Raw genomic sequence first — 26376 nt, 5'->3', positions numbered from 1 at the left:
TTTTTTTTGTCGGGGTGGTTGATGCCACTTGTGGCGGCCTCAGTCGTCTTGGTTATTATTATTACTTTTATTTTGCGTACAGTTTATTTTAAGATGAGTTAATTTTTTTATAACACTATTTATGTGCTTATATTATTTAATGGTGTTAATATTTATTTATTGTAACTTTTTAATAGTATACTTGGTTTATTTTACGTTAAGTACTCTTATTCTGTAGTGGGACCTACAAGAAGTAACCTGAACGATCTAGCGGAGTGAGAAGTGGTAGTAGAGGAGGGGGGGTGACGTCAGCTGACGTGAATTGGTGAGGCGGCTGCCAGGTGTTTGCGTGGGGAGTGTGTGTTTGACCACCGGCCGCGGAACTGCTCGTGCTGAGTAGAAATCGCTTCCCAGTAATGGGCAAGTTGTGTTACGTTACGTGAACAAGAATTAACGGCAATATGACGGTAATGCCATGACACGTTTGGCGAAGCGAAAAAAGTGGTGGTATACGAGAGCGCGATTGTGTGGGCCTAGTGCACGGGCCACAAAGCAGTGCGATGCAAGAGGAGCAAAACGTGTGAGGGGTTTACACCCGACCCCGGCAGTCACCGGCTTTAGAGGTATGCTTCAGTAACAAGTAAGTGTGAGAACTGGATTTTTGTACTTTTTCCCCCGGCTGGTATGACTTACAGATGTGCTTTGAAAACAGCGTACGGCGACGGGATTTAGTGGTTGGATTATCTAGGCTGAAGAACGTCATTATTTCGGTTCCTCCCCCCCCTCCTCCGTAATAGACTTTTTTGGGACTTTGGATTAGAATTAATTATAGTACTAGAGTGTCTGTAAACCCATGTCGTTACATGTCGAGAAAGTAATTATACCAATTTAAATGATACCCAGAATTTACCTTTTAAGTCCCGTTACCTTTTTACAGTATTTAAGTTTGAGCTTCTTAGATTTGGTAATTCATTATTATACCTATCACGATAGAGTTTCCAGGACTGTTGGTAAATTTAGTATGCTAATATATTTTTTTGCGCACTTGCCAAATGTTAGACCAGTCGATGCGCGTCTGTTAAACTTAATTTCTTTACACTCTCAGTATCAGTATGTCAGTGGTGACGCGAACACGGGACTGGCGTGGTAGGTGCGGACGTGTGCAGCTACCCCGGTATAAGGGGAGTTGGCCACATGACATGATTGAAGACTGTGGTGACACATAAGAAGCTGGCATGAACAAGACTGTGCTGACACATCTAAGGCTGACATGATTGAGTACTGTGCTTAAGCACCAAAAGCATGCAAGAGCGAAGACTGTGATCGTGGCTTGAGACCAAAACGATGGAAACGTCGTAATAAAATAAATTATCCTGATCAAGCTTGTGATAATCACAGGCAAGATGACGAAAGTGACCTCGTGGTTGGTGTTGAAACGATAGACACCAGAGATAATAATATTTATTATAAACATGCAAGGATGATGAACGCAGCAGAAGAGATTGATTATACCTCATGGGAAGATCCTAACATTTTGGTTGACAGGCTACGACTACTACATGGATCGCTTTGTGCAGGAATCTATTCGAACATTAAAGAAATATCCTTCATACTTAAAGAACTGAGGGAAGCTGGCTACATACAATAATGGTTTAATTTAAATGTATGTGTATAAACTTGAAGATAAATTAATATATTTTCTTTCCAGATGGTATCTAACATTTATCGAAATCTGATTTCTAAATAAAACTTATAACTTAAAGGTGTAAAAAACATTAACACTGCCAGTCAAAATGTATACTAATAAAGTCATGTCAGTAATCATGCCAAGTTCGAAAAGAAAAGTAATTGGAACCAATTGAAGATGGTGCTGTTGGAGCATTTGGAGCCTTTTGAAGCATTTGGTGCCTTTTGGAGCTGTTGGAGCCATTTGGAGCATTTGGAGGCTTTGGAGCATTTGGAGGCTATTGAAGCATTTGGAGACTTTTGGAGCTGTTGGAGCCATTTGGAGCATTTGGAGCCTTTGGAGCATCAGGAGGCTATTGTAGCATTTGGAACCTTTTGGAGCATTTGGAGCAATTGGAGCTGTTGGAGCCATTTGGAGCATTTAGAGCTATGTGTTAAGCATTTGGAGGCTGTTGGAGCATTTGGAGCCTTTTGGATCATTTGGAGCCATTTGGAGCTGTTGGAGCCATTTGGAGAATTTGGAGCTGTGTGTTGAGCATTTGGAGGCTGTTGGAGCATTTGGAGCCTTTTTGATGATATTGGAGCCTTTTGAAGCATTTGGAGCCTAATGGAGATGTTGGAGCCATTTGGAGCATTTGGAGCTTTCTTAAGCATTTGGAGGCTGTTGGAGCATTTGGAGCCTTTTGGAGCATTTGGAGCCATTTGGAGCTGTTGGAGCCATTTGGAGCATTTGGAGCTGTGTGTTAAGCATTTGGAGGCTGTTGGAGCTGTGTTAAGCATTTGGAGGCTGTTGGAGCTGTGTTAAGCATTTGGAGGCTGTTGGAGCATTTGGAGCCTTTTTGGAGCTATTGGAGCATTTTGAAGTATTTGGAGCCTTTTGGAGCTGTTGGAGCCATTTGGAGCATTTGGAGCTGTCTTAAGCATTTGGAGGCTGTTGGAGCATTTGGAGCCTTTTGAAGCATTTGGAGCCATTTGTAGCTGTTGGAGCTAAGAAGTAGTCATTGCAAGTCTATGCAGGGCTAAATGTTTATAAGATTGTTGGATTTCGCAAGTGATTCTGTAGTAGGATAGAAATTGTGTGATAAATATTATGTTTGTAAAAGACTTTGTGGTGTTTTATTTCTCGAACCTTACACTTTTCTGGTACTTTTTTAAAATTAAAGTTGTTTTGTATCGGCCAGGCATCGAACCAAGGACCTTAGTCGATCTAATCAATCAGTATATATATTACAAATTTATTTAATGGATTTTGAACTTTTTCCCGAATCTCTAGCATTACAATTACGAATTTCCAATATGGTGGTCTTGATGTCTGCTAGGATGATTGTAGTAGAGGATTTAAAGTCTCTTCAAGAATGTTGAACATGGTTTATTGAAATTATTATTTTTTTCCCATAAAATAAACATTATTGCATCGATCGAGTATCGAACCAAGGACTGGAGCGGATCGAATAAATATGTAAGTTAATCAGTGATTTTTTTGAAGAAATTTGGATTATTTCCCGCTTTTCTAGTTATATTATTACATGATTTCAAGATGGCGGCCGAATTTCAAGATGGTGGGGGCACCTCCGTAATAAATGATTACTGCACTGTAGCGGGTTAGAATAAAATTATACAGATGGAAATGTACTCTATAATACAAGTACACACACAAGATGGCGTACTCCAGCAGGTGGTAGCTCCTGGTAGCATGTACTGAACATAAAATGTCGGATTCATGATGGTCGATAAGGACAAAGTCAAATTTCAAGGTCAAGGTCAAATTTAAAGGTCAAAGTTCAAGGTCAAGGGCAAATTTCAAGGTCAAGGTCAAAGTTCAAGGTCAAGGTCAAAGTTCAAGGTCAAGGAAAAATTCAAAATTCATGTTCAAGGTCAAATTTCAAGGTTGAGGTCAAAGGTGTGGTGACCAGATAATTATACTAACATTGTATCAGCACACTTTAGCAGACGAAAACAAGATGGTGATCTCCAGCGGGTGATTTCAAGATGGCGGCCGTCACGAAAAGTGAAACGGTGGTTTTAAGGATTTTTTATTATTTAATTAGGTTGATTAATTTTTTTTTTTTATTTTTAATTTTTTTCTTGAATCTCTAGCATTAAAATTACAGATTTTCAAGATGGCGGACATGACGTCATTCTCACTGGTGATATATATGCTTTGAAAAAAAGTGGTGGGAGTCAGTCTGCCAGCACCCACCACGGGGGAAGGATCTGTCACCATTTTAATTTTTTTGCCCTCACCGGGTTCGAACCGAGGACTCTGAGCTGCGTGTCGTAAATGTTTGATTTTTAATATTTTTTATTAAAATTTCATTACATGAATTTTTTTATAAATTTGAAATTTTGGTTCTCATTAAAATCGGATAATAAATAAAGTTTTTAAAGATGGCGGTCGTATCGGAAATTGCAACGGTGACGTCATAATTCAATATGGCGGAAAACACAATGCCGGAATGTTCGATAACACACAATGACGTCATCCAAAATGGCGGATACAATATGGCCGCGGTGATGAACTTGTCCCGTTAAGCTGTGTCCCGTTACGCACATTGTCCCGTTACGCTGTGTCCCGTTACGCTTATCTAAGATGGCCGCCGTGACGTCACAGATGGACGTGACGTCAGAGATATGGCTGGGCACCCGGCACCACACCCAGAACCCAGTTTCAGGAGCGGCCAATATATACTACTATCCATACTTACAAACTTTCGCGTTTATAATATTAGTAGGATTATTTATCTTGCTTAACAGTAAATTAGAAATGGAATTGTTTTATCTGTATCTAATTACTATAGCTTGTGTTGAGTAACTTGTCTCAAATATCACAATTATCAACAGTAGTTCCAGTGGTACCCATTTACAAACTGTGACTTGCAAAGCTAAACTTAACCACATTAAGTAATTTACGAAGACTGATGACTCAGTGAAGTAGTCTACAAACATTGATGACCACGTGCAGTAGTATACGGACACTGATAATACCATGAAATAGTTTACGAACGCTGATAACCACATTAATTATTTAAGAACACTGATAACCACATGACGTAGTTTACGAACACTGATAACCACATGAAGTTGTTTACGAACTTTACATATAGAACAACAGATGTAAAAGGACACTTAGACCACTACTGGCTCTACTTTAAAAAACTTTCAAATTTTAAGACAATTTACATGAGACAGACTTTAAGAGAAATCGCAGGAAAGTAAAACTTTAAGTATATGAATAAGGTCAACCATGTGTATGTATTCACTGTTTTTATCAACTCTTAAAATGAATTTTCAGGAGCTATCTTAGGCTCCTAATAAATAGACTGAACTTATTTTATGGTAAAATGTCACACTAGTAGTAAATTTTGTTATGTCCGGGGCCAGGCTTAAGGCTGTGGAGCGGTGAGCCAAACCACCACCTTGGTTTGAGTCGTTACGACGGCCATCTTGGTGTCAAATTTCTTCAAAATTCCTCAAAAAATCCTCAAAATTCATAAAATTTCCCCTATTTCGAGGGAAGAATACCCGTTTAAAGGAAAAATTTCCCAATTTTTCCTCTAAAAATCCGGAGAGGCCAAAATTCCTCAGAGAAGCTCAATTTTTCTCAGAAGCCCCAACAAAGATCTTGAATTTAATCTTTGACCTTGACACTACAAGTACACATTGACCTTGACATTGTCATTTGATCTTGACTTTAACATTTTATCTTGAACTTTAACCTTAACAGTTGACCTTGAACTTTGACCATGTAATTTGAACTGGTCATTTGACCTTGACCTTGACATATAACCTTTATGTGTGACTTTGACCTTGACCATGGCGGCCAATTTGGAGACCGCGATATTGGATTCAGCCATCTTGAAATCATATGTACCACTCCCCGAACGTTGTAATTTTCGTTATGGCCGCCATATTGCAAATCAGTATTTTTTAGCTAGAAAATCTAAAAAATTGAAATTTAAAGTTTTTTTAAAGAATTTTAATATAATTTTAATAAAAATAGCACTTAAATCTTAGAATCCTCAGTTCACAAAATGGTAATTGATACTTCATCCACAGAAGTCACTGGCAGACTGATCTCCCACCAGTAATGTCAAGGCAAATATTGCATCAGCCAGTATGATGTAATGACAGCAATCTGTATCCGCCATATTGTTTTCTTCTGCTAGAGGGCGTTGCCACCATATACATTTATTTTTTACCTGCTAGAGTTCAGTAGTATTTATTACCATGGCATCTGCCATATTGTCAGAAATCTTGGCCTCCATCTTGAAATTCTGAAAATGTTTAGCTAGTAAATCGGAAGAATTAAAAAAAAAAAATCATAAAAATATCACCTATTATTTTAATGAATGATTCCAAAGATTTTCGTCCGCAGTTTTATATCAGTCAGTACAGAGTTAATTAAATTGATTCATTATATATATTAAACAGTATAACATTCATTATACCATAACTAAAAAAAAAAAAACATTAATATCGCATTGAACAGTAGGACAGAGGAGTTAACACATTCCAAGTGCCAGTCAATTATGTGGTAAGGACCTCGTGTTCGATACCCACTCGCAACTTTATATTTTTGCCATGCTTTTTAAATAACTAGCAATACATGTCAAGTTAAAAATTATTCATGTAAAACTAGTCAAAATACCACAATTAAAGTACGTTAACCACAAAGTTTTTTAAAAATATTCACGAGGCAGGCACTAGCCGACACGAGCACTACCTGTCGCTGTGTGCAGAAAGGCTCAAGTTAGTGGCAAGATACGTCCAGTCGGTGGCCAGACACGTCTATTCAGTGGACAGGAACGCATGTCCAGTAGGTGGCCAGAAACATCCATTTGGTAGCCAAGCGCATCCAGTAGGTGGTCAGACACACACAGTCGGTAGCCAAGAGGTATTTTTCGACGATACTCGGGGAACTTTTTAAACAGTTAATGTACAAAATCATGCTAATAGGCCAAGCATCTCCGAACCACGAGGCCAGGTCATGTACAAAACCACGTGCATAGGCAAAGCGTCTTCGAACCAAGAGGAATTGTTCATCGATATGTGACTGACATCTAATACAAGTAATATTAAATTTCAGGCCAATATACAATTCGTCTCCGAACCACGAGACTAATCATGACCTGACTGTAATCTTGACTACACAAAATAATCGAAAAGGACACGCATTTTAGACCCAAACACGCAATGTACACACTGGGCACGCAACGAACACAACGCAATGGACACGTAATGTACACATTGTACACAACGAATACATAATGAAAATACAATATACGCACCAAACATGCATTGTACACACTAGACACGCATTGAACACGCAATGTACACAACGAACACATAATGAAAATGCAATGTACATGCCAAACACACAATAAACATGCAATGGACACACAATGTATACACGAAATGGGCACGCAATGTACACACCGAACACGTAATGAACACGCATTGGACAAGCAAAGTATACACTGGACACGCAATTGACATGCAGTTTGGATAACTGTCTCATAAATCAGATTACGTGAACTAAAACAATGTCTTTTAAAATCAACGATATAGTTTTTTTAAAAATATTATAAAAATGCAGGTAAAACAAGTCATTATTATATGTAGCCATATTCCCTTATTTCTCTGAGTATGGTGGCTACTTCCTTTAGGTGCGAATAGTTTCCTGCCCTAAATGAAGCCACCAGTAGTCTCAGACGATTGACTAATATGTTAGGATCTTCCCATGTAATCTATCTGCTGCTGCTGTTATCTTCCTTGCATGTTTATTATAAATATTTTTAAGATCACTATCGTCCCCGTGATCATCGTAAGCTTTATCAGAATATTTTATTTTATCACGAGGTTTCCAACGTTTTGGTCTCAGGGCTCCATCACAATCTTCGAACTTGCCAGCGTTAGGTGGTTCATCATAGTGTTTGGTCTTGTCACCAACTTCAAAGTCACTATCGCCATCATCGTAGAAGTCAGCATCTTCACCAGGATTACTGAAATAATTCGAAATGGACCTCGAAGTTGCTTCATTGTCAACAAGATGACTTTTTCAGTGTCCATCATTATACCAAAGTATGGACATTATACCAAAGTATGGAGGATATACTTGATATGGGTTTGAACGTATTCTCACTTTGCACAGTGATGATACTTCCATTGGTTTCATTCTTCCTTAAATCTTCAGCATCCTTCAATTTAAGTTCTTTGTCGAGATCAGGAGAGCTATAAACATTATCATGTCAAGACAAAGAAAATTATTTACATTATGCAGGACTTAGTGGCTTTATCGATGTCCTCTATATCGTAAGTGGGCTAAGCTTTACATGTTCTGCCATGTCTGTTTAAGCATGATAGCTTTTCTCAGCTGTCTCAAGACATTGTAATTGACTCAGTAATGAATCATTTATTCGATGTGTTGTACAGACAGTAACTGTTTTTATGTGGGATGCGCGATGCTCTGTTACGATCACAAGAGGAGAAGGGCTTTGTTAGACATAAAGGAGAATTAAGTACGTCTTACAGGATAGTGTTTCTCAGCTGTTTTATGACATAGTATTCGACTGAGTAATGAATATTTTTTTTTTAATTGTACCTGTTTAAAATATTGTAAGTGCTGATTTAGTAACAGGAATTCATCAATTTATTTGAAACTCCGAAGAAAATTGCATGTCTCATCTCGAAAGAATACGCGCAGGGATTGTTTTCTCAGGAACAACAATAAACACTAGGAGAATATCATCAGAAGTCTCGCCAGGAATAATTAGGAGCACACAGAGAAAACCAATAGAATTCAAGTGAGAAATAACCAGAAGCACTTGGAGTAAACTAACTGTATACTGACAGGAATAACCAGAAGCACACAGAGGACACCAACCAAATATTAACAGGAATAATGAGGAGCACACAGAGAAAACCAACCAAATCTTAACAGGTATAATCAGGAGCACATGGAGACAAGCATCATAATATTGAAAGAAATAATCAGGAGCACACGGAGAAAAACCAATAACCTTTTTGCTAAATCAAAAACAAAGAATCACAAAATAAATTACAAAACAACATCTGTCAGCTTGTGAATTTCTCCTTTGTTCAGCAAGGATATTGTTACAGGACAAGCCGAAATGCCTCCAACTGTCTTTGGCTCCAAAAGTCGTTGGCTCCAAAAGTCTTTGGCTCCAACAGTCTTTGCCTCCAAAAGTCTTTGGTACAAAAGTAATTTGCTCCGTCGGTCTTTGTCTCCAAAAGTCATTGGGTCTAAAAGTCAACGGCTCTAGTTATCTTAGGCCTAACTGCTCCAATAACATTTGGCTACAAGGCTCTAAGGCTATGAGACTACGAGTCTACGAGTCTACAAGATGGCAACTGACTACATTAGCTCAATTAAGCAGCACGAGTTAATTTATCTCATGCAAATAACTTGTTGCAAGTAGTCCCGATTATTGCAATAGTTGGCGCCAAATGCTGTGTTGTACAGGCAGTCGCTCTTTCATTTGGGATGCGGGATGTTGACTCACGATCACAAGAGGAGGACTTCGCTAGAAATCAAGGAGAAGGAAATTATCCTCGCATGTCCATATTTCTCAGCTGTTTCAAGTCAAAGTAATCGTCTAAGTAAAGAATCTCTTCTTCGTATGACATGTTGTTCAAAGAGTCACTTTTTTATGTGGGATGCGAGATGCTCACGCACGATCGCAAGAGACGGAGGGCTTCGCTAGACATCAGAAGGACGTTCGTCTTGCATGATAGTGATTCTCAGCCATCTTAAGGCAAATTAATTGATTTAGTAATTACATTTATTTTGTTTTAAATTTCACCTGTAAAAATTATTGTAAGTACTTATTTGGTAACAGAAATTCACTAGTTAAATGTAACACTGAATAAAATTGCATGTTTCATTAAGTAATAAATTTTTCACGCCGAGATTGATTTATCAGAAATAACCATAAGCTCTCAGAGAACATCCGCAGAAGTCTCGCCAGGAATAACTAGGAGCACACGAAGAAAACCAACAAATATTGAGATGAATAATCAGCAGCACAAAGAGGAAAACATCAAAATATTGGCAACAATAATCAGGAGCACACGTAAAAACTTACGCACGTTTTCTTAAATCAAGATCAGTGAAAAAATAAAAAAAATAAAAAATTTTCAAAACCAGTTTATGCCAGCTTGTGAACATCTCCTTTGTTCAGCAAGGATATAGTTCCAGCACAAGCCAAAATATTTTGTAAAATTTTAATTATTTAAATATTTTAATTATTTTTAATTTTTAAATTTTTTTTATTAAATGATCTTGATTTAGGAAAACGTGCGTTTGTTTTCTTCGTGTACTGCTGATTATTCATACCAATATTTTGATGTTTTTCTCCTTGTAAACCTGATTATTCCTGCTAATAGTTTTTTGGTTTCTTCAAGTTCTTCTGGTCATTCTTGGCGACGCCTTTGTTGGTTTTATATATGTGCTTCTGGTTATTCCTGTTGAGACTTCTGCTGATGTTCTCCGAGTGCTTAAGGTTATTTATTAGAAATTAATTTCTGCAAGAAAAATTTATTACTTAATGAGACATGCAATTTTATTCAGAGTTACATTTACTGTGTGAATTTCTGTTACTAAATCAGTACTTAAATAATATTTATAGGTGGAATTCAACTTAAAAAATCATTACTAACTCAATAATTAATTTGCCTTAAGATGGTTGAGAATCATTATCATGCAAGACGAACTTCCTTCTCCTTCATATCTAGCAAAGCCCTCCCCTTGCGATCGTGAGTGAGCATCCTGCATCCCAAATGAAAGAGCGACTGCCTGTACAACACAGCATGTGACGCAGTGGTTTTAAGAATCGGGGCCTGTTTGCTACTGACTTGATGTGTCTGACAACCTACTGGATGCACCTGGCTACCAACTGGGTGGTGGCTCGGTCTCGAACAGATGAGGCTATTATTCTTTCAAACTAAAAAAAATACATGTCCAAATGTGTGTTATTTTTATATTAATTAATTAATTCATTCATTAATTAATTCTCAGTATGGCAAATTTCTCGATGGCCATGCGATCAAAGACGTATGTTTTCCAACTCAGAAGTCCAAGCTGTCATGGTTCAAACCGCAGCACATCCAAAGTATTTTGTAAAAAATAAATAAATTTAATATGTCGATAAGGACCACAACAAGCAGGTCACAGAACAGCGACATAATGTGCATTCAACAGGGCGATGCTCGCGCTCTCTAGGAACAAACAATAGAAACAAAACTGTCGGTATCCAAGATGGTGGCCACCAGCATAAATGAAACAACCAAGATGGTGGCATCCAACATACGGCAACAAGATGGCTTCTGTGTTATCAGAATATAAAGAAATGGCAGAGACATCAGATCCAAGATTGCGGACATTATATTAAAATTCAAGATGGCGGCAATAACGAAAATTGCAACGTTCTGGGATTGGGCACATGATGACAAGATTGTGTAATCCAAGATAACGACAGATATCGAAGGTCAACGTCAAAATTCAAGGTAAAGTTCAAGGTCAAGGTTAGAGTTAAAATCAAAGTCAAGGTCCAATGTCAAGGTCATCCAATATGGCCACTGTCTCGTCAGAATTTAATAATGCGGCCTTAACGAAAAGTGCAACGCTGACAATTACCATTTAAGATGGCCGCCATGACGTCAGAAACCAAGATGACTGCCGACACCTCCGACACCTCCTGTGGAACTTTATGATAGAACCGGCCAATCTATACTACTATGGAGATTTATTATTTATTACCATTCGTAGTGATGTTATTTTTGTGGCATATGGTTTGGGTTCGACTCTGGTGTATCCACTACAACAATTTTCAAGGTGCAAATGTTACTTGGTAGGCTAGTGCTCAATTCTATTTCCATTTTTCCTACTTTGAAGACTTTCAAAAAAGTATTTTTCATGTACTGGGTTATGGTTTATAGCATGTTTTTACATATAGGTGTGATGGTTGGCAATAACGCCCCGCTTACCTCGAGCGAGCAGCTGAACGGCCACCTGACGCTTCTGCAACCTCGCAAATCTCCCCGCGCGTGACGTCAAAGTCTTTCTGCATGCAGCGGCAGGTGGGGCCCACGTTCGGCCAGCGCCTGCCTCGTGAATATTTTTAAAAACTGTGTGGTTAACGTGCTTGAATTCAGGTATTTTGACTAGTCGTACGTGAATACATTTAACATCACACGTATTTGAAGTTATTTTCTATGCAAGGAAAGAAAAAAATACAAAGTTGGCGGATGGGTATCGAACACACGGTATTTACCACATAAGTGAGTTGTACTTGATGCATCCTGCTGTTTCATATAATAAAAATGTTTTATAGGAATTTAATCCTGGACCTTAGACTATTTAATATACATTATTAATAAACTTATTTAACTCTGTACTGACTGGTATTAAACCGCGGTTGAAAATATTTCGAATCATTTATTACACTAATAGGTGATATTGTTGATAATGAAAAAAAATCCTAACTTCTAGCTAAATTTTTTCTAGATTTTTAAGATGGCAGCCAAGATTTCCGACAAGATGGCAGATGCCATGGTAATAAATACTACTGAACACTAGCCTGGTAAAAAAAAAATTATATGGTGGCAAAGCCCTCTAGCAGACGAAAACAAGATGGCGGATACCAAATGCTTCCATGACATCATACTGGCTGACGCAATATCTGCATTGGCATTACTGGTGGGAGATCATTCTACCGGTGGAGGAATTATCCATCTCCATATTTTTTGCCCTCATGGGGTCCGAATGACTCTACAACTTAATTGCATTTTTTATTTAAAATATTATTATTTTTTTCATAAATTTTAATCCCCCCCATTTTTTCTAGCTTAAAAAGCACAGATTTTCAAGATGGCGGCCATAGCGATAATTGCATCGTTTGGGGAGTAGTGACGTTCGATTTCAAGATGGGAGATTCAAGATGGCTGAATCCACGATAGGGGCCTCCAAGATGGCCTTCAAGGTCAAGATCAAGGTCAAGATCAATGACAAATAGCAAAGTAAAGGTCAACGACAAATAGCTATGTCAAGGTCAAAGGTTAAGGTAAAATGTCAAGGCCAAAGGACAATTTCAAGGTCAACATCAAGGTAAATGTTAAGGTAAACATAAAGTTCAAGGTCAAAGATCAAAGTCAAATGTCAAGGTTAAATGTAAAGGTCAAATGCAAAGGTCAAGATCAAGAATTCCTTTGGGGCTTCTGAGGATAATCGCACCCTTTTGAGAAATTTTTCCCCTCTCTGAGGTATTTTGGCCTCCCCAGATTTGTTGAGGGAAAAAATGGGGAAATGTTCCCTAAAAATGGGAAGATTTCTCTCGAAATAGGGTTAAGTTTTAGGAATTTTGAGGAATTTTGGGAAATTTGACACTAAGATGGCCCCGCTGACATCACAATCCAAGACGGCGGATCGACTCACCTCTCCACGGCCTTAATCCAGGTCCCGGACATACCAAAGCATAATACTCACACTAATTCCTTCAAGTATCACGTAAAAAAAAAGCGAAATAAAGAGAGATAAACGAAGTATTTGCATTTAAAGAAGCGTAGAACTACCAAGTTACGCATACCCACCCTGCAGTATCATTGTTACTTGTATGTGTTCTATCAAAAATACATTGTTCTAAAAAATATTTACAAAACTTGTCACAAGAGTTTGGGAAACCACAATAAGAAAATTACTGATATCGATTGGTGAGAAATTAGGTTTATTTTTGTTCGTTAAATGTTAATATTTTTTTTTTAATCAGATGGTATTGTTCAACGTGTCCGTTCTGTAGGCAGAATGCTGCCCACCGTGTCGGCGTCTGACGCACGCAGGCTCTCGCTGCGAGGGGTTCTGGGTTCAATTCCCGGTTTAGGCATGAGTGAAAATATTTTTCGTCTAAGCATGTTACAACTCTCCTCACAGTCAGTAGATTTTACAAAATGAAAATCCTACTAATATTATAAACGCGAAAGTTTGTAAGTATGGATGCTTGTTACTCTTTCACGTAAAAACTACTGAATGGATTTGAATGAAATTTGGCCTACAGCTAGCTTATAACCTGGATTAGCATATAGACTCCATATTAATATGAAATTCCATCCCCAAGGGAGTGAAAAAATGATAATTTCATTTTATAACAGAAAAAATCATAGGTCATAGACATACAAATAGTGAGTGAGTGTCATTTCTCTATGTCTGACACACGATCATACACATAGTAAGGTCTGGCAAATTAGTATTTTTCTCCTTGGTGAGACCAGTCCACTTAGAGGCGCTAATAACAGTTATGTTCTTAACTTCTTCAATAGATAGAGTTGCCTTGAATTTTAAACGCACCATCGTTTGATGCGTTTGTCATGTCTTTAATTTTCGTTTGTTTGAGCCGTATGAGTTCCTATACTATCCGATTGCGATGAAATTTTGGTGATTTGTTATGCGCATGCCCATGAGGGTTACTGAGATGGTATAACTATTTTTCAATAGTTGGAGCACGAATCGTGTCAAAAAATGTGTTTATTTCATTTTATATAGCGGCACTTCGTCTGTTTTTGTTGTATAAGTGCGCATGCATGACACAATTTATTTAAATATAAAAGAGAGACAGAGATAGAATGATATATATATATATATATATATATATATATACATATATAGAGTGAGATAGAGACGGAGAGATAAGTTGAGATAGAGCGAGGTATAGAGAATGAAATGGGTTAGATAAAGAGATATACCTTTATATGTATATAGCTATATAGAGACATATATATAGAAGATATAGAGATAGTGGGATGTATATATATAAAGAGATAAATAGAGATAGAGTGATAAATAGCTGTATAAAGCTGTAGATAGAGATAAATATATGTTTAGAGAGATGGATAGATTATTTATATATGTGTAACTACTTCAAACATATTACAAAACAAAACTGATTGAGGCATTGCAATGCATGCCGAGCATTAGCTAGATACTGGAATCTTTTCAATATAAGTAATATCTTTTTTTTCAGCTGTTTTCTTTATAGCTTTATAAAGTCTAAATTACATACAGACCAGGTAAATAACTATAAACTGGCAGAAAACGTATGTCGGGATCTGAAAGTGATATAAATTAATTTTCACACTTGACATTCAAATTAAGAAGACAATTACTTACTTCACCCTGTGTTCAGCCCGGGCAACGCCGGGTATTGCAGCTAGTTACCTCTATAAAAACAACTATTTATGAAACGGGGGTATGGTTTTCTCGTTTTATTTTTCGATACTAACGAACCAAATATTAATTTTTTTTTTTTTTTTTTTTTTTTCGGAATTTCAGGCTGATGAACTGAGGGACCGGTTGGTCGGAAAATTTTAGGGGGGAGGGGGGGGGGGAGAGAGAAATTGAACTCGTGGAAAATTTCATTCCCTTTTCCAGGACTGGGTGTTGTGTTGTACCTTACCATCCATACTACGGAAGGCAATGGAGAGCCATCGCAGTATCATATCATCTATACCGTGTCTCATCCTTAGTTTTCAGTGTGAATTTATTGATAATTTACTTTCTCTTTATAATAAACAATATCTGCTACTTCCGCTGTCCTATTTACAGTATGTTCTGTTGCTAGAATACCCAAAGAGCACAAAAGTTTTAGACCAAACTTTATAATGTAATGAAATTTTTTAAATTCACTTAAAATGTTTTATTTTGTACGTAAAATTTAAATGAAAATTACGGAAATACGTGTGATAATATTAAATTCTTACTTTTAAGGAAACGTAACTGAAAGACGCCATCTTTGTTTCAAAACATTTTACCATCAGTTATTAAAAAAATATTTGTTAATATTAAATATTTTGGCTCTGACCATATCACATAATTAATAGAATACTTTGATATTAATAGTAAACTGCTAAAAATAGATTTTCCTCAGAAATAATAATTGGTATTTTCAAATAATATTTTGGGATTCTTTCAGAATGTATAAAATTGTAAAATACTGCCTAAAGACACTAATTCATGGTCTTAGAAAAACCAACAAACAATAATAGTAGTATACAAATGTATTTCCTAGATCTGGCTTCTGGCTGAAGTGCGAGATGCCGGTGTCCGCCATCTTGGATTTGTGACGTCACGGCGGCAAAAATTCCTCAAAATTCCTCAAAAATGACTCAAAATGACTCAAAATTTCCCGTTTTAAGAAAAAATTTCCCGTTTTCGAGGGAAAAATTCCCGTTTCGAGGGAAAATTTCCCGATTTAGTCCTTAAAAATCCCAACGGCTAGAAATGTCCTGATAGAGGCTTAATCATCCTTAACTCAAGCCTCAGTTAAGCCTCTATCAGGATGTGACCTTGACCTTTGACCTTTGACCTTAACCCCGACGGCCATCTTGGATCCACCATCTTGGATGACGTCATTTCGTTTTCTCGAACATTCCGTCATTGTGTTATCGGCCATATTGGATGATGACGTCACCGTTGCAATTTACGTTACGACCGCCATCTTTAACTTTTTTATTTATTATCCGATTTTAATGAAATTTTTTTTAAAAATTATAAAAAAAATTAAATAATAAAATTTTTAATAAAATATTTAAAAAACAAACATTTACAACACGGAGCTCGGAGTCCTCGGTTCAAACCCGACGAGTGCAAAAAAAATAAAAATGGCTACCGATCCTTCCCCCCGCGGTGGCTGCGGGCATACTGACTCCTTCCACTTTTTTTTTCAAAGCATATATATCGTCAGGTAGTATGACGTCATGGCCGCCATCTTGTCCTCGTCTGCTGGAAGCCATCATCAGTGTATCGTCGGCGAGAGTGCGCTGACGCCATGTTAGTTTAATTCTTATCCGCTAGAGTGCAGTAATCATTTATTATTGCTGTGACACCCGACATCTTGTCATTTGGCCGCCATCTTGAAAATCCATAATTATTTAGCTAGAAATTCGAGAAAAATTCCAAAATTCATTAAATAAATTTGTAATCTATATACTGCTCGATTAGGTCGACTAAGGTCCTTGGTACGATCTAGGACGATGCAAAAAAATTAAATATAACATCAATTTAACACAATAGTAACAGGTTCGAGGAATTAAACACCACAAGTTCTTTTACAAACATAATATTTATTACATAATTTCTATTCTACTACAGGATCATTTGCGAAAGCCAGCAATCTTATAATCATTTAGTTCCGCAGCGGTGTGAAATGACTAATTCTTAGCTCCAATCGGTTTATACTAGACAGAGTCCAGCCAGAACCTTTACAGACATAGTCCACCTCTTCTTGACAGAGTTTCTGGATACCGTTTTTAACAGTTTGCTTCACATCGTTAGAACTGTAAATTACTGCAGCCGATGTCTTGAATGCACACTTCTTCACTTTGTCATCGAACGGATATGGCTTTCCATATATACAGTCCAACCACAAGTTATATTTCAAAGGTCCGTTTGTTGCTACATCATCAGTAAGCTGATTGATTATCCTCTGTCTGATATCGTCAAGAAAATTACAAATGTCTTTCGACTCACCTAACGTATTTAAATAATAGTAGTCCTTCAATGTTCCACGAAATGCAGACTGCGCCAAGTAGAAGCCATTATCATTCACCTGTAATGCATCGAACACAGTCTTAGGTTTAGTTCCATGTCCAGGCGCCATAGCAATCGGTTGCTGCACATCGGTTTTCTTGATTGTACGCTTACGAGTCTCCAATCTAAAGCGAGGAGTCGAAATTTCTGCAGGTAGTTCAGCAGTAGGCGCACATACTTCACCTTTACATTTTTTCGCATGATGTCGCAAACTGTAAATGCGAGGAAACCGAACATGACACTCATCGCAGCGAAACTTTATACGAGAAGGATTATTCTTGCATTTGCTCCACTCATGTCTTCGTGCATCATGGGAAAATGCGAACGACGTATCACAGTAGCTGAAAGGATACCGTGGTGATAAAGACGAGCCTTTCAGACCTGATACAGATACTGGCGTTGCCACATTTGTACCATTTCCAGGCATACTCTTATGAACATCAATGCATCGTTGTTGCGCCGAAACCTTTACTTTCTGCCGAACAGCAGGACCTTTGCATGCCTTCATGTGCGTTTTCATATTATCTTTTCTGGCAAACTGCTTATGACATTTCTCACAAACAAACATTTTACGATATAGGTTCTTGGCACATTCTCTATTCTCATGTCGTCGAGCATTGCTGTTATTTGAGAAAATCTTGTCGCAGTAACAGCACCGATGTTCGTTAGTTGTTGCCGATTCGGCATCCATTGAAGTCTCCATTGATGGCGAACCAGCGTTCACCGAGTTTCCCTGTGCAGCCAGCACTAGAGGCATTAAAGTCTCTTCTGCTGGCGGTACCACGTCTGTTGAAGTCTCCTCCAGTGTTGACATCGACGTTGCCAACGGGATCTGCTCCACCATCGTCGACGCTGACGTCATGGTTCCCGCAGTCGATGGTACAACCTCCATCGAGTTCGTCGTTAAAGTCGGTAAAGATGCCATCGAGTTCGCAAGAACAGGTAATTACGTGATTAATGCACCAGAAGAAACAAACTAGGTGATCCTTACACCGACGACGTCAGTAACAAACTAAGCATCCTGTTGTCTAGAGCTCGCTTATATATACATGCACCGTATGGAACAATACGCTAGTCAAATCAAGAACCATTTACAATAATACTAGAGTCAAAACAACATTAAAAATAGAAGGACCATCAACGAAAAGGCAGCACATTTGGAAGCACCGACAACGAAAAGGCAGCACATTTGGAAGCACCGACAACGAAAAGGCAGCACATTTGGAAGCACCGACAACGAAAAGGCAGCACATTTGGAAGCACCGACAACGAAATGGCAGCACATTTGGAAGCACCGACTACGAAAAGGCAGCACATTTGGAAGCACCGTCATCGAAAAGGCAGCACATTTGGAAGCACCGACAACGTAAAGGCAACACATTTGGAAGCACCGACAACGAAAAGGCAGCACATTTGGAAGCACCGACAACGAAAAGGCAGCACATTTGGAAGCACCGACAACGAAAAGGCAGCACATTTGGAAGCACCGCCAACGAAAAGGCAGCACATTTTGGATGCATCATCGAATAAGGAAGCACATTTGGAAGCTCCATCAACTAAAAAAGGCAAAAAGGAAGCACAAGTTACGAGATCTAAGTCTTAGTAAGAAATCATAATACAAGAAATAAAAACATTACATTCTTATAATTTAAATTATTTATTTTATTGCTTTACATTATACAAATGCAAGTAAAACAAGTCATTATTGTATGTAGCCAGCATTCCTCAGTTCCTTGAGTATGAAGGATATTTCTTTGATGCATGAATAGTTTCCTGCACAAAGCGAACCATGTAGAAGTCTTAGCCGGTCAACCAATATGTTTGGATCTTTCCATGATGTGTAATCATTCTCTTCTACCACCATCTTCCTTGCACCTTTATAATAAATATTATGATCTCTGGTGTCTTCCGTTTTACCACCAACCTCAGGGTAACTTTCATGTTTGAGACGGTGATCATCACAAGCTTGATCAGATTTATTTAATATATCACGTCGTTTCCATCGTTTCGGTCTCAGGACACCGACACATTCTTCGATCTTGGCAGCTTTAGGTGCTTCATCATAGTCTATGTCTTTGTCAACAGCCTCAGAGTCACTGTAACAATCACCGTAGAAGGAATCGTCTTCACCCAATTTACCGTAATAATTCGATGTTGATGATGTTGAAGTGTCTTCATCGTCTTCATGCTTCCTTTTTAGGAGTCCATCATTTTTACAAAGTAGGAAAGATCTACTTGAATTCGGCTGGAATATATTCTCACTTTTCACGTTAAGGATTCTTCCATTGTCTTCATTCTTCCATAAATCATCAACCTTCTTCAATTTAAGTTCTTTGTCGAGATCGGAAGAGCCAAGAAAATTATTGCCGTAATGCAGATCACTCTTCCTTAGGCTAGTAGATTCATCGTTGTCCTCTAGCTTGTACGCAGGCTTGGCGCTACAAGTTCTGCCATGTCTTTTTAGGCTCTCTCTCCGCGTAAACGACTTGCTACATCGAACACAACTTATCATATTGCGCAGTGGATTTTTAACACAGTCATTCTTCTCGTGTTGTCTTTTATTCTTTCTCAAGATAAACTCTTTACTGCAAAACTTACACCTATGTTCTTTCGATACAGCGTCAGATCCCAAATCGGAATTCATATTAGTTACTGAGACTAATGCCAGATACCAATTGAGTGTTTTAAATTAGATTCAATACTTAAATAGAAATTTTTTCATATTTCATCAGCGAGAATTAATATATCTCATGCAAAAGTACTTTAAGCATGTAGTTCTGCTTTTCAACAACAGATGTTGCCACATGTTGCTTGCAGGTAAATAATATTTAGTTCTTTTATGCGGGATGCGGGATGCTCACTAACGATCGTAAAAGAAGGATGGCTTCGCTAGACTCCAAGGAAAAGGAAGTTCGTCTTGCATGTTGGTGCTCCACAGATGTCTCATGGCGTAATATTAATTTGACTGAGTAATGATATTTGTTAATTCCACCTGATAAAAATATTGCAAGTTTTGATTTAGTAGCAGAAATTATCGAATTAAATTTAACTCCAAATAAAATGACATGTCTCATTAGACCAAAAAAATCCATGCAGAGAGCGGTTTCTCAGAATAGTCAGAAACACTTGAAGAAACCACAGGAATGATTGCAAGAACACGGGAAAAACCATCAAAATATTGTCAAGAATAATCAGGAGCACACAGAGAAAACCACCATAATATTAACAATAATAATCGGAAGCACACGGAGAAAACCATCATAATATTGACCAAATTAATTGGAAGCACACAGAGAAAACCACCACATGTTTTCTTTGATATCATAAAATTACAAGAAAAAATATTTAAAAATAAAAATAAATTAATAAAAAAATAAAAAAAATAAAAAAATGCATAAACAGTTTCTGGCTTGTACAAGAACTCTATCTTTGCTCAACAATCATAAGTTTACAAGCTAGCAGAAACTGTTTATGCATTTTTTTATTTTTTTAATTTTTTTATTAATTTATTTTTATTTTTAAATATTTTTTCTTGTAATTTTATGATATCAAAGAAAACATGTGGTGGTTTTCTCTGTGTGCTTCCAATTAATTTGGTCAATATTATGATGGTTTTCTCCGTGTGCTTCCGATTATTATTGTTAATATTATGGTGGTTTTCTCTGTGTGCTCCTGATTATTCTTGACAATATTTTGATGGTTTTTCCCGTGTTCTTGCAATCATTCCTGTGGTTTCTTCAAGTGTTTCTGACTATTCTGAGAAACCGCTCTGTGCATGGATTTTTTTGGTCTAATGAGACATGTCATTTTATTTGGAGTTAAATTTAATTCGATAATTTCTGCTACTAAATCAAAACTTGCAATATTCTTATCAGGTGGAATTAACAAATATCATTACTCAGTCAAATTAATATTACGCCATGAGACATCTGTGGAGCACCAACATGCAAGACGAACTTCCTTTTCCTTGGAGTCTAGCGAAGCCATCCTTCTTTTACGATCGTTAGTGAGCATCCCGCATCCCGCATAAAAGAACTAAATATTATTTACCTGCAAGCAACATGTGGCGACATCTGTTGTTGAAAAGCAGAACTACATGCTTAAAGTACTTTTGCATGAGATATATTAATTCTCGCTGATGAAATATGAAAAAATTTCTATTTAAGTATTGAATCTAATTTAAAACACTCAATTGGTATCTGGCATTAGTCTCAGTAACTAATATGAATTCCGATTTGGGATCCGACGCTGTATCGAAAGAACATAGGTGTAAGTTTTGCAGTAAAGAGTTTATCTTGAGAAAGAATAAAAGACAACACGAGAAGAATGACTGTGTTAAAAATCCACTGCGCAATATGATAAGTTGTGTTCGATGTAGCAAGTCGTTTACGCGGAGAGAGAGCCTAAAAAGACATGGCAGAACTTGTAGCGCCAAGCCTGCGTACAAGCTAGAGGACAACGATGAATCTACTAGCCTAAGGAAGAGTGATCTGCATTACGGCAATAATTTTCTTGGCTCTTCCGATCTCGACAAAGAACTTAAATTGAAGAAGGTTGATGATTTATGGAAGAATGAAGACAATGGAAGAATCCTTAACGTGAAAAGTGAGAATATATTCCAGCCGAATTCAAGTAGATCTTTCCTACTTTGTAAAAATGATGGACTCCTAAAAAGGAAGCATGAAGACGATGAAGACACTTCAACATCATCAACATCGAATTATTACGGTAAATTGGGTGAAGACGATTCCTTCTACGGTGATTGTTACAGTGACTCTGAGGCTGTTGACAAAGACATAGACTATGATGAAGCACCTAAAGCTGCCAAGATCGAAGAATGTGTCGGTGTCCTGAGACCGAAACGATGGAAACGACGTGATATATTAAATAAATCTGATCAAGCTTGTGATGATCACCGTCTCAAACATGAAAGTTACCCTGAGGTTGGTGGTAAAACGGAAGACACCAGAGATCATAATATTTATTATAAAGGTGCAAGGAAGATGGTGGTAGAAGAGAATGATTACACATCATGGAAAGATCCAAACATATTGGTTGACCGGCTAAGACTTCTACATGGTTCGCTTTGTGCAGGAAACTATTCATGCATCAAAGAAATATCCTTCATACTCAAGGAACTGAGGAATGCTGGCTACATACAATAATGACTTGTTTTACTTGCATTTGTATAATGTAAAGCAATAAAATAAATAATTTAAATTATAAGAATGTAATGTTTTTATTTCTTGTATTATGATTTCTTACTAAGACTTAGATCTCGTAACTTGTGCTTCCTTTTTGCCTTTTTTAGTTGATGGAGCTTCCAAATGTGCTTCCTTATTCGATGATGCATCCAAAATGTGCTGCCTTTTCGTTGGCGGTGCTTCCAAATGTGCTGCCTTTTCGTTGTCGGTGCTTCCAAATGTGCTGCCTTTTCGTTGTCGGTGCTTCCAAATGTGCTGCCTTTTCGTTGTCGGTGCTTCCAAATGTGTTGCCTTTACGTTGTCGGTGCTTCCAAATGTGCTGCCTTTTCGATGACGGTGCTTCCAAATGTGCTGCCTTTTCGTAGTCGGTGCTTCCAAATGTGCTGCCATTTCGTTGTCGGTGCTTCCAAATGTGCTGCCTTTTCGTTGTCGGTGCTTCCAAATGTGCTGCCTTTTCGTTGTCGGTGCTTCCAAATGTGCTGCCTTTTCGTTGTCGGTGCTTCCAAATGTGCTGCCTTTTCGTTGATGGTCCTTCTATTTTTAATGTTGTTTTGACTCTAGTATTATTGTAAATGGTTCTTGATTTGACTAGCGTATTGTTCCATACGGTGCATGTATATATAAGCGAGCTCTAGACAACAGGATGCTTAGTTTGTTACTGACGTCGTCGGTGTAAGGATCACCTAGTTTGTTTCTTCTGGTGCATTAATCACGTAATTACCTGTTCTTGCGAACTCGATGGCATCTTTACCGACTTTAACGACGAACTCGATGGAGGTTGTACCATCGACTGCGGGAACCATGACGTCAGCGTCGACGATGGTGGAGCAGATCCCGTTGTCAACGTCGATGTCAACACTGGAGGAGACTTCAACAGACGTGGTACCGCCAGCAGAAGAGACTTTAATGCCTCTAGTGCTGGCTGCACAGGGAAACTCGGTGAACGCTGGTTCGCCATCAATGGAGACTTCAATGGATGCCGAATCGGCAACAACTAACGAACATCGGTGCTGTTACTGCGACAAGATTTTCTCAAATAACAGCAATGCTCGACGACATGAGAATAGAGAATGTGCCAAGAACCTATATCGTAAAATGTTTGTTTGTGAGAAATGTCATAAGCAGTTTGCCAGAAAAGATAATATGAAAACGCACATGAAGGCATGCAAAGGTCCTGCTGTTCGGCAGAAAGTAAAGGTTTCGGCGCAACAACGATGCATTGATGTTCATAAGAGTATGCCTGGAGATGGTGCAACTGCGGCAACGCCAGTATCTGGATCGGGTCTGAAAGGTTCGTCTTCATCACCACGGTATCCTTGCAGCTACTGTGATACGTCGTTCGCATTTGCTCATGATGCACGAAGACATGAGCGGAGCAAATGCACGAAGAATCCATCTCGCATGAAGTTTCGATGTGATGAGTGTCATGAATGGTTTACTAGAATTGATAATTTGCGACGACATGCGAAAAACTGTAAAGGTGAAGTCCGTGTGCCTACTGCTGAACTACCTGCAGAAATTTCGACTCCTCGGTTTAGGTTGAAGGCTCGTGAGCGTACAAGCAAGAAAACCGATGTGGAGCAACCGATTGGTATGACGTCTGAACAGGAAAATAAACCTAAGACTGTGTTCGGCGCATTACAAGTGAACGATAATGGGTTCTACTTGGCGCAGTCTGCATTTCGTGGAACATTGAAGGACTACTATTATTTAAATACGTTAGGTGAGTCGAAAGACATTTGTAATTTTCTTGACGATATCAGACAGAGGATAATCAATCAGCTTACTGATGATGTAGCAACAAACGGACCTTTGAAATATAACTTGTGGTTGGACTGTATATATGGAAAGCCATATCCGTTCGATGACAAAGTGAAGAAGTGTGCATTCAAGACATCGGCTGCAGTAATTTACAGTTCTAACGATGTGAAGCAAACTGTTAAAAACGGTATCCAGAAACTCTGTCAAGAAGAGGTGGACTATGTCTGTAAAGGTTCTGGCTGGACTTTGTCTAGTATAAACCGATTGGAGCTAAGAATTAGTCATTTCACACCGCTGCGGAACTAAATGATTATAAGATTGCTGGCTTTCGCAAATGATCCTGTAGTAGAATAGAAATTATGTAATAAATATTATGTTTGTAAAAGAACTTGTGGTGTTTAATTCCTCGAACCTGTTACTATTGTGTTAAATTGATGTTATATTTAATTTTTTTGCATCGTCCTAGATCGTACCAAGGACCTTAGTCGACCTAATCGAGCAGTATATAGATTACAAATTTATTTAATGAATTTTGGAATTTTTCTCGAATTTCTAGCTAAATAATTATGGATTTTCAAGATGGCGGCCAAATGACAAGATGTCGGGTGTCACAGCAATAATAAATGATTACTGCACTCTAGCGGATAAGAATTAAACTAACATGGCGTCAGCGCACTCTCGCCGACGATACACTGATGATGGCTTCCAGCAGACGAGGACAAGATGGCGGCCATGACGTCATACTACCTGACGATATATATGCTTTGAAAAAAAAAAGTGGAAGGAGTCAGTATGCCCGCAGCCACCGCGGGGGGAAGGATCGGTAGCCATTTTTATTTTTTTTGCACTCGTCGGGTTTGAACCGAGGACTCCGAGCTCCGTGTTGTAAATGTTTGTTTTTTAAATATTTTATTAAAAATTTTATTATTTAATTTTTTTTATAATTTTTAAAAAAAATTTCATTAAAATCGGATTATAAATAAAAAAGTTAAAGATGGCGGTCGTAACGTAAATTGCAACGGTGACGTCATCATCCAATATGGCCGATAACACAATGACGGAATGTTCGAGAAAACGAAATGACGTCATCCAAGATGGTGGATCCAAGATGGCCGTCGGGGTTAAGGTCAAAGGTCAAAGGTCAAGGTCACATCCTGATAGAGGCTTAACTGAGGCTTGAGTTAAGGATGCTTAAGCCTCTATCAGGACATTTCTAGCCGTTGGGATTTTTAAGGACTAAATCGGGAAATTTTTTCTCGAAACGGGAATTTTTCCCTCGAAAACGGGAAATTTTTTCTTAAAACGGGAAATTTTGAGTCATTTTGAGTCATTTTTGAGGAATTTTGAGGAATTTTTGCCGCCGTGACGTCACAAATCCAAGATGGCGGACACCGGCACCTCGCACCTCAGCCAGAAGCCAGATCTAGGAAATACATTTGTATACTACTAATAATATTAAAACAAAATGAATAAAAATTACATACAACTATTGTAGACAATACAAAATAAGAATTTTAATGTTAAAAAAACCGGGTAGTATGAATCTGGCAACTGCTGGTGTCATTCGCTCGGTACTGCAGTCTAAGCACGAGGCAGACTACAGTACCCCTAGTTACAATTTCAATCCCCCCCCTCCTTATGGCGAATTCTGGGTCGATCAAATCATCATCGTTATCATCATCATCATCATCATAATTTTCTAAACGATCTAGTCCTACACCATGCGAAGTAACACGTGTGACGCTCGATGGTGCACCTAATGCGACACGGCAAGGCTCTGAGCCGGTGCCTCATGGCGTATGAATAGAGGTGTAATCGAGTCCCTTTAATACTTTTAAGATCACGTACCTATATTTTTGAACGTATCTATTACTCTGAAAAATCTAATACATAACTGTATGTAATTTTAAGCACAACAACAATAAACATTTGCTTACAAAATACTAGCGCATTACGACCAATGATTGCTTTACTCGAATAAGAATCAAATTTTTCATCGCCGTTGTGATGTTTCATCGTCGCTGATGTGAACAATTTTGGTTCAGTTACATAGCCATGAATATTAAAGTCGTGGCCTCATAGTTCTTTTTTAATTATTATTATTAAGAAACTAAAAATTATTCTCAAAATAATAGGCTGTATTTTAATCTA

This window comes from Bacillus rossius, chromosome 1 (assembly GCF_032445375.1).
Source record: "Bacillus rossius redtenbacheri isolate Brsri chromosome 1, Brsri_v3, whole genome shotgun sequence".
Classification (NCBI taxonomy): Eukaryota; Metazoa; Arthropoda; class Insecta; order Phasmatodea; family Bacillidae; genus Bacillus; species Bacillus rossius.
The sequence above is the reverse complement of the archived record's forward strand: the minus strand, read 5'-3'. Positions refer to the sequence as shown.